The sequence below is a fragment of the Micromesistius poutassou genome (genome assembly GCF_964030765.1).
Source record: "Micromesistius poutassou genome assembly, chromosome: 21".
NCBI lineage: Eukaryota > Metazoa > Chordata > Actinopteri > Gadiformes > Gadidae > Micromesistius > Micromesistius poutassou.
In genome coordinates, this window is record NC_140291.1 from 14,430,260 (window position 1) to 14,446,343 (window position 16,084).

Below are 16,084 nucleotides of genomic sequence, written 5' to 3' on the forward strand. Positions count from 1 at the left end.
CACATATATGCTGCAATAGCACAACTCAGCTCATTTAGACTGGTCACCCACGGTGGACATGGAAGTGCCACTGCAGGTGTTTTCACTGTGTCTGTCCTACATTCATGCTCCATCATGTGGTTACCAGTGTATAAGTCCTCCCCTGTGTGTTTATCTCTCATCCTGCGTCATTAGGGGAGAGGAAGAAAAGGAAAAGCCATTATCCGAGCCTACACACACACACACGCACACACACACACACAAGCACACACACACACACACACACACACACACACACACACACAAACATGCACATTGTCTTCACTGCAATGTAGTAACACGTAACATGTAGTTAGTAACAACCAACAAATGCAAAATGTTTTATTCACAAAAAAACACCCAACAAAGGGAAGCGAGAGGAGCATAATTCCACACATGGTGTCGTGGCATTAATCATCATTGACCTAGCTTTCTTTGTAGAAATAGTGTGTTGTCATCAGGGCAGTTAGAGAGAAATATAGCCTGGCTGACCTATGGGGGGTGGGGTGACTTCGCAGGAATACGCTCACTCCAATATCTGATATTCATCATCCCATTAGCCTAAAGTCAGGCTGGAGCCGGGGGCCCGCCCGCCCTGGGGGCCCGCCCGCCCTGGGGGCCCGCCCGCCCTGGGGGCCCGCCCGCCCTGGGGGCCGGGGCAGGGCCAACACTTCAAACTGTATACACGTGTGTAAATGCATAGGAATGTACACATGTTTGTGTGTGAGTGTGCTCAAATAGAAAGAGGAGAATAGAATATAATGCACAAATATGTTCAGGGGACGCAGGGACAACTTTCTGCATGTCCTCGTGTTGCACAGTATTTGTCAATTTGTCAGTGTATGTGTATTTCTCCTGTATGTCTTCAACATGATGAGGGTGCGTCTTTTGAAAGTGATCAGCTGACTCTGATTGATTTCAATCATTCAATCTAGACCTAGGGGGTATTCCATCAAAGTCGCTAACGAGAGCGGTGCTTAGTTGATTAAGCGCAGTTAGAACTAGCGCCAACTTCCACTTGAGGCTTAAGCCGTTCCATCAACGCAGTTCAGCCGCGCCTTGCTCAGGTTAGTTCAAGCCAGGCTAACGTTATCATGGATTATGCACGTTCACAAAATAGCCATAGTAACAATAGATAGCAATTCATTGAATTATTTCATTTGCATCATTTAATCTTAGACCCTTAGTGAAAATATACGCTGTTTGTACTTCATATGTACATTTATGACAAAATCATGAGGACTAGGCTTGGCGGAACCTTCTGATGGTACAATTGTTGCCGACAGATGGATTTCTCTCAAACACCGCTCAAGTTAGCCTGACAGATAGCCTGCTTCCGACCAGGTTAGTTTGGTTGCCATGGTTACTTAGCGGAGATTCCCTTAAGTCACGTTAATGGAACGCAACTCTAGCTGAAAGAAGCCAGGCTAAGCGAAATAAGCCCGGCTTTGCGCTTGGCTTGGTTGATGGAATACCCCCCTAGTCTATATGACTGAGAATTTGTTGTCGGAATGTTTGTGATCTGATGAAGGCCGAAACGTTATCACCTATTAAAACCTTCTTATTATTGGAACTCGGAGTGTGCGACACCTTCTTTTTTCTTACTTTGGATTTACACACCGGCAGCCAGCACCTCGTTTTTGGTGTGCCTTACACCTCTCCTTCATGTGTATTTCTCCTTGTCATCACCTTGCGACGATGGCTGGCGGATTGTGTCGTGGTGACTCCCAACTGAAAGGTTGTGTGTTGGAAGCCCCAGTGTCTGAACAGTAAACAGGGCAGAGAGACGGCCCCTGGGCCCCCCGCTCCGCTGAGCAGGGCCCCCCGCTCCGCTGAGCAGGGCCCCCCGCTCCGCTGAGCAGGGCCCCCCGCTGAGCAGGGCTGGGGGTCTCGGTAAACAGAGACCAGGGGCTCAGATCACCTTAATATGGAGTATCTGCTGAACATCAAACTCTCAGGACACGCAGGACGTTGACTCAGGACAGGAAATTAATATTTATTTGGCGAAGCTTTATTGACACTGAATGAGCTGACATTGGTTACAGTTGTTGACATGAGGGAGTGGTGAGCGATCGAAAGAGAGAGAGAGAGAGACACACAACAGACTAACAGACAACACGCAGAGAGACACAACAACAGACCAACAGCTAACACACAGAGACACGTCAACAAACCAACAACACACAGAGACACACAACAGACCAACAACATCCAGAGACATGACAACACCAGCAGAGCTAACCAATAGATAAAACTTATCTGTAGCCGTATCCGATCGGTAAAACAGCAACGATTTTGGCCCGCCTATATCAGATACACCGATGTGATCGGTGGAGGGATCGGGGGGGAGGGATTATATTGCTCGTTCCAAGAGTGACTGAGCAAATTCAAATTGTGCTCTCGTGAAAACTCTGGATTTCCAGGATAAGGCTAAGGGCCATCTCGTTCCAAGGTCGTGGGAAAGCGGCAGTAACAAGCTAAAGAAATAAGATGGAAAGGTCAAAAGACAGATGCACGAAAGATTCAGAAACCAGTGGTGGGACAGGGGAACCTCTTCTGTCAGCCCCTAGGGTCGAGTGATGAAACCTCCCCCATCTTAACACTTGACCATCCTACATCTCTCTCTATCTCTCTCTCTCCTGAATGTGTAGTTCTGTGTGTGTGTGTGTGTGTGTGTGTGTGTGTGTGTGTGTGTGTGTGTGTGTGTGTGTGTGTGTGTGTGTGTGTGTGTGTGTGTGTGTGTGTGTGTGTGTGTGTGTAAGTGCTCGATATTAAGAGTCAATCACATGTCCCCATGACATTTATTACATAGGTTTTGGGTATTGAGAGGTACAGTATATGAAAGAAACAACCATTATGAGGGGCCGTATGGGACATTATTCAGAATTAGCATGCGCATACACATATGAAACCAAACTCATTCACATACTATACTGAAAACCTTGCACACATACAAGTGAAAAGCTTTTACATACACAACTGAAATACTCTCACACAAACAACTGAAAAATGATACGCTCACATACACAACTGAAAAGCTTGCATAAAAACTAGTGAAACCTTTTAAATGGACTACTGAAATACTTTCACATGTACTAGTAAAATGTTCTCATATACACAGCTAAAAAATGTCCTCTCACATACACATATGAAACCACATACTATACTGAAAACCTCAGACATGTATGTGAAAGGCATGTGTGTGAGGATTTCAGTGAAAATGGAAGGCGTTTGAAGAGGGAGGCGTTTCAGTTGAACAGGAAGTGAAACGCCTTCCTGTTCAAACGCCTTCCATTTTCACTGAAATCCTCACACATATGAGTGAAAAACTTTCACATACATGTCTGAGGTTTTCAGTATAGTATGTGAATGAGCTTGGTTTCATATGTGTATGCGCAACACATTCTCACTCTGAGTTTGTCAAACATCGATGCCAGGAGTTTCGGCGTCAACTGCTTGACGCAAAAGGTGTCCTTGTGCGTCTTCATTTGACACAGGGGGTTAATCCCTCCACGGCGATATCTGATGCCCAGGGAAAGCGCTCCCACAAATCTTTTCTTTGTAGGATGGTAGGGTCAAGTACCACCTTTTAGGGTTAGGGTTAGGGTAGTAGTGGTTAGGGTTAGGGTAGTAGTGGTTAGGGTTAGGGTTAAGGTTGGGGTTAGGGTTAGGGTAAGGGTTATGCACTTGTAATGAGTTGAAAACCCTCTGCGTCAAATGAAGATGCACAAGGACACCCTTTGCGTCAGCAGTTAACGCCAAAAGCCCCTGACCAAGGATCGGTTTTTGTCGAACTCGGAGTGAGATGCGCATGCGTGGTATGCGCATGGTAACTCTGAATAATGTCCCATACGGCCCTCATAACCATCATTTACACAAACACACTGATGTGCAAGCACGTCCACATACACACACATGCACACACGCTCACTCTGAGAGCCGCATGACGGATGAAAGGCTTGGTTTATGGCCAAAAGCTGTTCTCAGGGTGTGGCTATGATGAGATGCTAACTGCTAAGGCGAGGGGCTAATAGTTTGATGCTATTTGCAGAGCTGCTCTACATGTGTCTGACATGACAGCAGCCCAGTGGGGAAGTATTCAAGCCTCCACCGCAGTCTGTCTGTCTGTCCCCCCCCCACCCTACCTCTTCTTATCAATAAGGGCTCCCCAATGAGCTGCTGCAATGTTCACTTCAACAAAACAAGGGCTTTCTGTCAGCATTGCACATATTTAGTTGTGATGTGGTTGCTCCACCCAGGGCTTTGTGATGAGAGATGGAGGGCGTCTGTCTGTCTTCCTGTTTGTCTGACTGGTCGTCTGCTGGCCTGTCTGTCTGTCTGTCTGCTGGCCTGTCTGCCTGTCTGTCTGTCTCTCTGTCTGTCTGTCTGCCTGTCTATTCTGTCCACCATGGCATTGACGTCATCCTTGTATCAATAACCGGGTCTAGATCAGATAATGCTGTGTGATTTGGGTTGTGTTTGTGGACGGATCCGTCTGATGTATTAAGTCTCTCTTAGGTGACTCAGATGGAAAGTTCTCACACACACACTACACGTTCCACACACATGCACACAGACACACTTGTGTCTTTGTGAGATGTTGTTCTGTGTCCTGAGAGAGAGGGCACAAAACAATCTCCCTGGGCAACCAGCGCTGGGATACAGTTGCTATAGCGATGCTACAGACTTGCTTCCTCCAAGAGTTTACCTGAGAGTTATACTTAGAGCCCTGTGTGTGAATGTGTGTGTGTGTGTGTGTGTGTGTGTGTGTGTGTGTGTGTGTGTCTGTGCGTGTATGTGCTTGTTTGTGTGTTTTTGCGTGTGCGTTTCTGTGTGCGTCTCTGTATGTCTGTGTCTGCTGGTGTGTTTTTGCATCTATGTGTGCATGTGTTTTTCCAGTGTGTGCATGTGTGTGTGTGTGTGTGTGTGTGTGTGAGTGTGTGTGTGTGTGTCTGTGTGTGCGTTTGTGTGTGTGTGTGTGTGTGTGTGTGTTTCTAAGGAGGTCAAGTGAAACAAACTGCATGAGAGTGAGTACTTGAAGTGACCGAACACACACGTCACATACACTGTGTCAAGCATCGCACAAAGATGCACACACAATACAAAACACTCACAGATACACACACACACCGTTTCTTTCAACCCTTTTCTTCAGCCTCTCCTCCCTCCTCTCTCTCTCTAACACACACACACACACACACACACACACACACACACACACACACACAAACAGACACACTTTCCGCCTGCTTATCATAGGCACTCAACACACCCTGTGCTCAGCATGCCAGCGCGGTGATGTCCCCGCCAGGGAGGGCTATGGACGGGGACAGAGACAGGGTCCCCGTCCAGACAGAGGCACCAGGCCTTTGTATGGAAGGGAGGAGACAAAGAAAAATGTACTTCAAATGAGCTCGCTGTACATTTGGTCCATCTGTGTTGATTTGTACGTGTGCGGTAAATAGGTTGAAACATCTGCACTGTCCCCAGTATTTTTTGTAAATGTGTGTGTGTTTGAGCAGCAAGACATGAAACCAGCCTCAGTCTACAATCCGTTTTGCTTCCCACAGTGGGTTCAGTGCAATGCTTTGACATTTCTTTGACATGTATGATTGGATTAGAAGTGTTTTTTTATATAAAAATATATAAAAAATTTGAAGTGTGGCTGAAGTGTCGATTGGGATGTCTGCTTCACCACATACAGTGATGTGTGGATGAGCTGCTCCCAGATTATTGCTCAGCGTTTTAAAACACATTTAACTTAGCTGCTGAGTGTTGACTACGTATTTGTTGAAGAAGTGTGTATTGCACAATGCTTATTAGTTTCAGTTCAGTTCATCAGGTTTGCATTGGATATCATAGATCAATATGTATATAACTACTAGCACTGCTCATGATGTTTCACTAACTGCCATTACCATTTCATTCTAACTTATTTTGGAGTAAATGTGTAAATGTAAATGTGATCGTTGTTGCCAAGGACCGTGACATCATAACCCTAACACTGTAATAAATGGCTGTCAAGGGGTTTTTCATAGACAGTAATATAACAGTAATATTGTAATACAACAAACGTATTCATCATTTATTTTATCTACAGCCAAGCTCTATCTAAATAATTTGATTTAATATTACCCACAACAAGAGGCTATTAAAGTCATGTAAAAATATGCACTCCTATTAATCAAATGAAATTGTAGATGCCTGATGTTTGTTTTATTTGTCTGCTTTTGGATGTGTCAGTGTGGCATTAACGTGAGCATTACATAAAACACCTTTCTGTTGCAGTGTCTCTGTGATTTATAAACAGCAGCTCAGCGGTGTGGCACTGTGCTAAGGTCAGTGCTAGGCTTGTGTTGATATTGTATAGCGTCACAGCTGCTGACCTCATTCAGAGATTAGGGTGTGTGTGTGTGTGTGTGTGTCCTCGTGTGGGTGCCTTTTACTATTGGTCTACTCATCAACATTTAAAAACCTGTATCAATAAACAAGGCCAATGCAATCACATAAACAAAAATGTGTGTGTGAGTAAATATGCACGTGGAATTGCACATGGGCATGTGTGTGTGTGTGTGTGTGTGCGTCCATGTGCACGTGTATATGCACGTGGGCGTGTGTGCCCGTGGTGCAGTGGGTTCAGATCTCATTACGTGTGTGTTGCGGAGCTGGATGTGATATGTTATGAATGTGGAACATCATCTGAAGTCAGTCTCATCCCGCCTGACGAAGGCTGTCTCCACGGTGATGCCGGGGGATGTGTCGCCAGGCGACGCTGATGACACTAGTCATGTGCCTAAGATCACTCTGGTCATGTGACTGAGGTCACGTGACTGAGATCGCTCTCCGGTCATGTGTCTGAGGTCATGTGACTGAGATCACTCCCTGGTCACGTGACTGAGATCACTCCCTGGTCACGTGACTGAGATCACTCTCCGGTCATGTGACTAAGATCCCTTTCTGGTCATGTGACTGGGATCACTCTCTGGTCATGTGACTGAGGTCACTCTCTGGTCATGTGACTGAGGTCATGTGACTGAGATCACTCTCTGGTCATGTGACTGAGATCACTCTCTGGTCATGTGACTGGGATCACTCTCTGGTCATGTGACTGAGGTCACTCTCTGGTCATGTGACTGAGGTCATGTGACTGAGATCACTCTCTGGTCATGTGACTAAGATCACTCTCTGGTCATGTGACTGAGATCACTCTCTGGTCATGTGGCTGAGACCACTCTCTGGTCATGTGGCTGAGACCACTCTCTGGTCATGTGACTGAGACCACTCTCTGGTCATGTGACTGAGATCACTCTCTGGTCATGTGACTGAGATCACTCTCTGGTCATGTGACTGAGATCACTCTCTGGTCATGTGGCTGAGACCACTCTCTGGTCATGTGGCTGAGACCACTCTCTGGTCATGTGACTGAGACCACTCTCTGGTCATGTGGCTGAGACTACTCTCTGGTCATGTGACTGAGATCACTCTCCGGTCATGTGACTAAGATCCCTTTCTGGTCATGTGACTGGGATCACTCTCTGGTCATGTGACTGAGGTCACTCTCTGGTCATGTGACTGAGGTCATGTGACTGAGATCACTCTCTGGTCATGTGACTGAGATCACTCTCTGGTCATGTGACTGAGATCACTCTCTGGTCATGTGACTGAGATCACTCTCTGGTCATGTGACTGAGATCACTCTCTGGTCATGTGACTGGGATCACTCTCTGGTCATGTGACTGAGGTCACTCTCTGGTCATGTGACTGAGGTCATGTGACTGAGATCACTCTCTGGTCATGTGACTAAGATCACTCTCTGGTCATGTGACTAAGATCACTCTCTGGTCATGTGGCTGAGACCACTCTCTGGTCATGTGGCTGAGACCACTCTCTGGTCATGTGACTAAGATCACTCTCTGGTCATGTGACTGAGATCACTCTCTGGTCATGTGACTGAGACTACTCTCTGGTCATGTGACTGAGACCACTCTCTGGTCATGAGACTGAGACCACTCTCTGGTCATGTGACTGAGGTCATGTGACTGAGGGAGGCTGCAGGCGGCTTGAGCTACGCTGACAAACTCTACAACAATACACTAACAACACTCAAATGTTGATTCACATGGTCAGAGAGTAGGACACACGGTAAGACAAGACAGTAGGACAGACGGTAAGACAGACAGATAGCGAGGCAAATAGACAGGATGTCTTCAACTGTCAATAATGTATTTTTGCATCTACATTTCTCCTCCACATCTTGTGCATGGACATATTGTCAGTATTATTTAGCAGTTTTATTCTTGTTTATGTGTCATTTATTTCTACTGTTGAATACTGCCGACATCCCTGTCTAGTGTTAGTCTAATATCACCTCTCATCTCATGGGAATCTACAGAAACCTATATTCATACGCTGAAGCTCTATGTACACCTATTCGTCCATACGTCCATATGTCGATACATCCATACATCTATACGTCTATATGTCCATACGTCCATATGTCCATACATCCATACATCTATACGTCTATATGTCTATACGTCCATGTGTTGTGGTGTGTATTCCGGACCATGTCAATCGTTTTCTGTGTAAACAGTGTAGAATAAAGAGTCATCCGAACTTATAACAATTATGGTTATATATTTGGGTAATAACGGTACAATAACACACAAACAATGATACAACACAAAATACAAACAATTAACAATAACACAAACATACAATACAATAATCCAAGATCTCAGATGGGAGTTCGCCCTGCGTCTTTCTATTTAAGGAGAAGTCCACTGCATTGGCTAAAGACAGGAGTTCTTATTGGCGTTGTAGGGCAGCTGTGCCCCCCAATAAAGCATTTGTAAAACTAAAGCCAGATGATAATCTATCGATTGAGCCTCCTCAAGGTGTCATAAAAGGGGGGGTCACGGCCGTGCCTTATCAGTTGAAACCTGGCCTGTCCCTTCTTCCCCAGGGGGGTCAGGAGAGCAGCCTTTGAACACATCCCCCAAAGGGGTTCACTGAACACAGGCACATTCCAACACATTTAATTAAGAGACACAGAAGATGAAAACATATCCCATTACAGCGTCCACACGTATATACGTAAATATGTCTCTGTCTCTATGTCTCTATGTCTATATGTCTATACGTTTATACGTCCATACGTCCATACATAAATATGTCTCTATGTCTCTACGTCTATACGTCTCTATGTCTCTATGTCTTTATGTCTATACATCTACATGTTTCTATGTGTGTGTGTGTGTGTGTGTGTGTCCATTTGTCTATATGCATGTACCTCCTGGAACTTAATGTACGCACTTATTGTATGTTGTACGTCGTGGCACTTAAAAATAGTCCTTAGTTGTATAGCATCTTATCCTAGCTATCTTTGTTGTACAAAGGGAATGGGTTAACTTAACAATTGTAAGTTCTTGGCACTTGTTTCTATGAACATCCTTACTGTACCGACAGCGATATATTGTTTCTCTTTCTTCTGACAAATGTACTTGTAAGCTCTTGATAAATGCGTCTGGTAAATGCCCTGAATGTAAATGTAAATGTACATGTCTAAATGTCTACATGTATGTGTGTGTGTGTGTGTGTGTGTGTGTGTCTACATGTCTACGTGTGTGTGTGTGTGTGTGTGTGTGTGTGTGTGTGTGTGTGTGTGTGTGTGTGTGTGTGTGTGTGTGTGTGTGTGTGTGTGTGTGTGTGTGTGTGTGTCTACATGTCTACATGTATGTGTGTGTGTCTGTGTGTTTGGTGTGTGTCTACATGTCTACATGTCTACGTGTGTGTGTGTGTGTGTGTCTACATGTCTACGTGTGTGCGTGTGTGTGTGTGTGTGTGTGTGTGTGTGTGTGTGTGTGTCTACATGTCTACATGTCTACATGTCTACGTGTGTGTGTGTGTGTGTGTGTGTGTGTGTGTGTGTGTCTACATGTCTACGTGTGTGTGTGTGTGTGTGTGTGTGTGTGTGTGTGTGTGTCTACATGTCTACATGTTTACGTGTGTGTGTTGCAGGCGGTGCCCGGACGGGTTTGAGTGCCTGAAGGCGGGCAGGAACCCCAACTACGGCTACACAAGCTTCGACACCTTCGGCTGGGCCTTCCTGTCGCTGTTCCGCCTGATGACGCAGGACTACTGGGAGAACCTCTACCACCAGGTGGCCGCCCTAGGGAGTGTGTGTGTGGGTACTGGGTGGATCTGTGTGTGTGTGTGTGGATACTGGGTGGATCTGTGTGTGTGTGTGTCCTCATGTGGGTGCCTTTTACTATTGGTCTACTCATCGACATTTAACAACCTGTATCAATAAACAAGGCCAATGCAATCACATAAACAAAAATGTGTCTGTGTGTGTGAGTAAATATGCATGTGGAATTGCACATGGGTATGTGTGTGTGTGTGTGTGAATCCATGTGCACGTGTGTGTGCACGTGGGTGTGTGTGAGTCCATGTGCACGTGTGTGTGCACGTGGGCGTGTGTGCCCGTGGTGCAGTGGGTTCAGATCTCATTACGTGTGTGTTGCGGAGCTGGATGTGATATGTTATGAATGTGGAACATCATCTGAAGTCAGTCTCATCCCGCCTGACGAAGGCTGTCTCCACGGTGATGCCGGGGGATGTGTCGCCAGGCGACGCTGATGACACTAGTCATGTGCCTAAGATCACTCTGGTCATGTGACTGAGGTCACGTGACTGAGATCGCTCTCCGGTCATGTGTCTGAGGTCATGTGACTGAGATCACTCCCTGGTCACGTGACTGAGATCACTCCCTGGTCACGTGACTGAGATCACTCTCCGGTCATGTGACGGAGATTACTCTCTGGTCATGTGACTGAGGTCACTCTCTGGTCATGTGACTGAAGTCATGTGACTGAGGGAGGCTGCAGGCGGCTTGAGCTGTCTGTGTGTGTGTGTGTGTGTGTGTGTGTGTGTGTGTGTGTGTGTGTGTGTGTGTGTGTGTATGTGTGTATGTCTATGTGTGTGTGTCTGAGTTTGTGTGTGTTTATCTGCATGTGTGTTTATCTGTGTGTGTGTGTGTGTGTGTGTGTGTGTCTGAGTTTGTGTGTGTTTATCTGCGTGTGTGTTTATCTGTGTGTGTGTGTGTGTCCGTACCCCAGACCCTGCGCTCGGCGGGTAAGACCTACATGGTGTTCTTCGTGGTGGTGATCTTCCTGGGCTCCTTCTACCTGGTGAACCTCATCCTGGCCGTGGTGGCCATGGCCTATGAGGAGCAGAACCAGGCCACCATTGCTGAGGCCTGGCAGAAGGAGCAGGAGTTCCAGCTCGCTATGGAGAGCCTCAAGAAGGAGCAACAGGTGAGCTTCAGGTTATTAACTATCAGACTCTCTGATACCAAGGGGTCACCTCTCTCACCTCACGGCAGTAGGAGCCCACTCAACAATGTTTGTTACTCATAGTAACAAACAATTTGATGCTTTGATTGTTCTCAGCCTCAATTGTAAGTCTGCTGAATTACTTAATGTAAAAGTTTTGTTATGTTGTTATTAAATTAAATCCAAAGGAAAGGAAAATCATCAACAAAATGGTTATAAGCAAACATAGGCCTAAAGACTACATTGCGCTAATTGTGGCGTCATCCAGACATTGTGGACTACATACTCTTTTCTACCTGTTGCCTAGAAAACGCTAGACACAGACTCAATGATGTCACCGGAAACCTCCCCCTTTGGGCCCCCATTTGACGAAATGGAGGAGAGGAGGCGAAGTCAGGGCCTGGTGGGCGTGACCAACTTGGAGGGCAACCTATCAGAGGAGAAGCTGCTCCAGCTCGACACACTAGAGGGGGAAAAAGTAGGAAAGAGTGTTAGCGTTTTCTATTTCCTATTCAAAGCAGGAAGTGAATCCTTATGTTGATATTAAGACTCCTCTCCTCTCCACCCTCTCCTCTTGTCACCTCTCCTCTCCTCTCCTCTCCCCTGCTCTCATCTCTCCTCTCGTCTCGTCTTCCTTCATCTTACTCCTCTCCTCCCTCCTCCTCTCCTCACCTTCTCCTCTCTCTCTCTCCTCTCCTCTCCCCTCCCCTCTCTCCTCTCCACTCTCCTCTTCTCTCCCCTCTCCTCTCCACTCTCCTCTTCTCTCCCCTCTCCTCCCCTTTCCCCTCCTCTCCCCTCCCCTCCTCTCCTCCTCTCCTCTCCCCTCCTCTCCCCTCCCCTCCTCTCCTCCCCTCCTCTCCCCTCCCCTCCTCCCCTCCTCTCCTCTCCCCTCCCCTCCTCTCCTCCTCTCCTCTCCTCTCCCCTCCTCTCCTCCTCTCCTCTACTCTCCCCTCCTCTCCTCTCCTCTCCTCTCCCCTCCTCTCCCCTCCCTCCTCCTCCCTCCTCCACCCTCCTCCACCCTCCAGGTCCCCCACCCCTTCCTGTCCCGCCCCTTGTCCACGCGTCGCGGCAGCCAGATCTCCTCCATCTTCAACTTCCGGCTGCGGAGTCGAGGGTCGGAGGGGGAGATGGCCGATGATGAGTACAGCATCCCGGGGGAGGTGGCGGAGGGGGTGGGGGGTCGGGCCAGAATGGGAAGCCTCCTGCCTCACCCCTGGACCGCACGGCGCCCCAGCACCTACAGCACGGCCAGCAGGGGGTCCCAGGTCCGCTAGGGCCAAGTGTCGTTACGGCTATTGTTTACAAACGTTCTGAAGTGCCGTATACTGTTTTATCTTCACAGCCCTGTTTAATACTGTGTTATCTACACAGCCCTGTTTAATACTGTGTTATCTACACAGACCTGTTTAATACTGTGTTATCTACACAGCCCTGTTTAATACTGTGTTATCTACACAGACCTGTTTAATACTGTGTTATCTACACAGACCTGTTTAATACTGTGTTATCTACTGATGATATTAACACTGCACCATTTAATACTGTGTTATCTACTGATGATATTAACACTGCACCATTTAATACTGTGTTATCTACTGATGATATTCTGCTCCAGAAAACATTGAGATCAGAAACAATAGCTGTTGAATCATATGATTCAAATTCAACATTGTTGTAACTTTATTATTATTTATTATTATTATAAGTAATAGTATTTGGATTAGTAGTGGTAGAATTTATTTAATTCTACCACTACTATTTTTTAATATTTTTTAATATATATATTCTATGAAATATGTTGTATTTATTTTATTTTGATGAATACAATTAGGACTAATATTGTTGATTAATAATAATAGATGGTCTTCTTTGTGCAGGTTTTTTATCCTACTCTGAATGTTAATGGAAAGCTGTTTGTTGGCCTGGACCAGAACGGGGTCTCCCCGCCAGCCATGCAGGGGCAGCTGCCAGCCTGCACCATGGAGCGGGTCAAGGAGGAGAGTGTGAGGACCGCTGTTCTCTCTGGGTCTCAACAGTCTCTCCCCTCCTCTCCTCCTCTCCTCCTCTCCCCTCCAACTCCTCCTCTCCTCTCCCCTAGTCTCCCCTAGTCTCCCCTCCTCTCCTCCTCTCCTCCTCTCTCCTCCTCTCCTCCTCTCCTCCTCTCCTCCTCTCCCCTCCAACTCCTCCTCTCCTCTCCCCTCCTCTCCCCTAGTCTCCCCTCCTCTCCTCCTCTCTCCTCCTCTCCCCTCCTCTCCTCCTCTCCTCTCCCCTCCTCTCCTCTCCTCTCCTCTCTCCTCCTCTCCTCCTCTCCCCTCCTCTCCTCTCCTCTCCTCTCCCCTAGTCTCCCCTCCTCTCCTCTCCCCTAGTCTCCTCTCCTCTCCTCTCCTCTCCTCTCTCCTCCTCTCCTCCTCTCCTCTCCTCTCCTCTCCCCTAGTCTCCCCTCCCCTCCTCTCCTCTCCCCTCCTCTCCTCTCCTCTCCTCTCCCCTAGTCTCCCCTCCTCTCCTCTCCCCTAGTCTCCTCTCCTCTCCTCTCCTCTCCTCTCTCCTCCTCTCCTCCTCTCCTCTCCTCTCCCCTAGTCTCCCCTCCCCTCCTCTCCCCTCCTCTCCTCTCTCCTCCTCTCCCCTGCTGTTCTCTCTGGGTCTCAACAGTCTCTCCCCTCCTCTCCTCTCTCCTCCTCTCCTCCTCTCCTCTCTCCTCCTCTCCCCTGCTGTTCTCCCTGGGTCTCATCAGTCTGGGGGCCTTAGAGTTTCTTCAGTGGGTTTCATGACATTTTAATTGTCTGTGTACGAATAAGATAGAAAGAAAGGATATGTCTGGTGTGTGTGTGTGTGTGTGTGTGTGTGTGTGTGTGTGTGTGTGTGTGTGTGTGTGTGTGCCTGTGTGTGTGTGTGTGTGTGTGGAAACAAGGGAGAGGCCTGTAGCCATCCAACACTGAGGCATGTGAATTATGAATCAGCCTTCTGCATAACTCCATTCCAATATCATACGCATACATGCACACACACATACACGCACACATGCACACACACATACACGCACACACACAGACGCACACAGACACACACACACACACACACACACACACACACACACACACACACACGTGCACACACATGCTCTTCATTGTGTTTGTCATGTATGGCGTCTGTTACTAGGCGTTAACATAGCAGTGAGGTCAGAGGACAGCACACTTAGCTGTGCTGTCACTCACTGCTTAGTGTCGTTGCCACATAGCCAGCTGGGCACAGGTTTAGAGCCCCACAAGGTCCTTCTGTGTGATGCTAGCATAAGTAATGGAAACTATGGGATATAGTTAAGTGTCACAGAATAGACAGGTGGTGAGGTACTTTTATTTTGTACAAAGATATTTCAAATTAAAAGCATGGCTCAATAGCAAGACTTGAATCCAGATGATAATATATTATGAACAAAATTAAAACTCAAAAAATGTTTCCAATTTGCTATCTGGTTCTGCCAAAGTGTCAAAGGAGAAAGAGAGCATCCTTTGAACATGATAAAGGAGAAAGAGAGCATCCATTTAACTGTTTAAATGTGAAAGAGAGCATCCATCTAACACATTAGAGAAGAAAGAGAGCAAAAATCGAACACTTTAACAGCAGATGTGTAACCTTCATGAGGTCAACTGTTCATATTTTTCTCTTACTCAGTACGTTTACATGCACAGCTTAATTCGATTAAAGCCATAGTTTGACTATGCTCCTCAATTGGACAACTGCAATTGTCTGCGTATACATGGCGGTGAGTAAACCGATTCATTGGCCGAAGTGCGTCATGTCCCGGTACGATAGGTGGCGCTTTGCCCATTTCAACTAGCGGTAATAGAGCCACTGGTTGACCTCTTTACGTCACCAGCAACAACAAACCCGGCATTCAAGAAAGATGTTCTCAGTAGACAGCTGTCAGCTCACTTCGGGTCCATATCATTTCTCCGACGCTCCATTGTTCCGACCTCTCGATCGTATGCAGACTCCTCCGGCTGCTCTGCCGGCGGACGAGTCTGCATACGACCGAGAGGTCGGAACAATGGAGCGTCGGAGAAATGATATAGACCCGAAGTGAACTGACCACTGTCTGCTGAAACATCGCTTTCTCCTCCATGTCGCGTTTCAATCTAGACTTCAGAGAGTTAAAGCCAAAGTTAATTTCCCCCAATTCCTTTTCCCCATGGGCGAGATAAACCCGACTAGGAGTTTTTACTTGTTGTGGAAGTACCAGAGAGTCGGAGAACCCGACGCAGTCTGTAAGATTCATAATATCAGAGAATATCCCCGTCAGTTCGGCCGCGGCACAATGAATGAATGAATAAAGATCATAGTTATTTTACAACCTTGTTGATGAGCAACATTTAGAAAAACATGTACTTTTAATTCAGCCTTGGGTTAAATCGAAGCGTAGTGTGCAGTGAATGCATGTTGATGATGATACACTCCTTATAGGGGGTAACTACATGGGCACGACACCGGCTGACTCCATCTTCTGCGCCAGCTTTTTAAATAAATCGCCGACCCGAAGTGAGTTGACAGCTGTCTACTGAAAACATGTACTTTTAATTCAGCCTTGGGTGAAATCGAAGCGTAGTGTCCGTGTGCTTCCACCTTTAATGAATGCATGCCATGCGCGCTCCCGCGGCCGGGACACAATTCTTATAGGGGGTAACTACATTCACCGGCTTCCTCCATCTTCTGCACCACCTTTTTAAATAAATGGC

The 16,084-nt window shown here is 47.0% G+C and overlaps 1 pseudogene across 1 annotated transcript in view; it reads left to right on the top strand.

The window, feature by feature from the left end:
* The window catches only part of LOC311366855 (sodium channel protein type 5 subunit alpha-like), a 139,672-nt pseudogene that overhangs the window by 44,702 nt on the left and 78,886 nt on the right, over positions 1 to 16,084 (top strand). The window contains exons 8-12 of the transcript in view: positions 10,039 to 10,180; positions 11,139 to 11,336; positions 11,662 to 11,832; positions 12,380 to 12,619; positions 13,232 to 13,357. The product of the transcript in view is annotated as a sodium channel protein type 5 subunit alpha-like (transcript). The remainder of the gene's footprint in view (positions 1 to 10,038; positions 10,181 to 11,138; positions 11,337 to 11,661; positions 11,833 to 12,379; positions 12,620 to 13,231; positions 13,358 to 16,084) is intronic.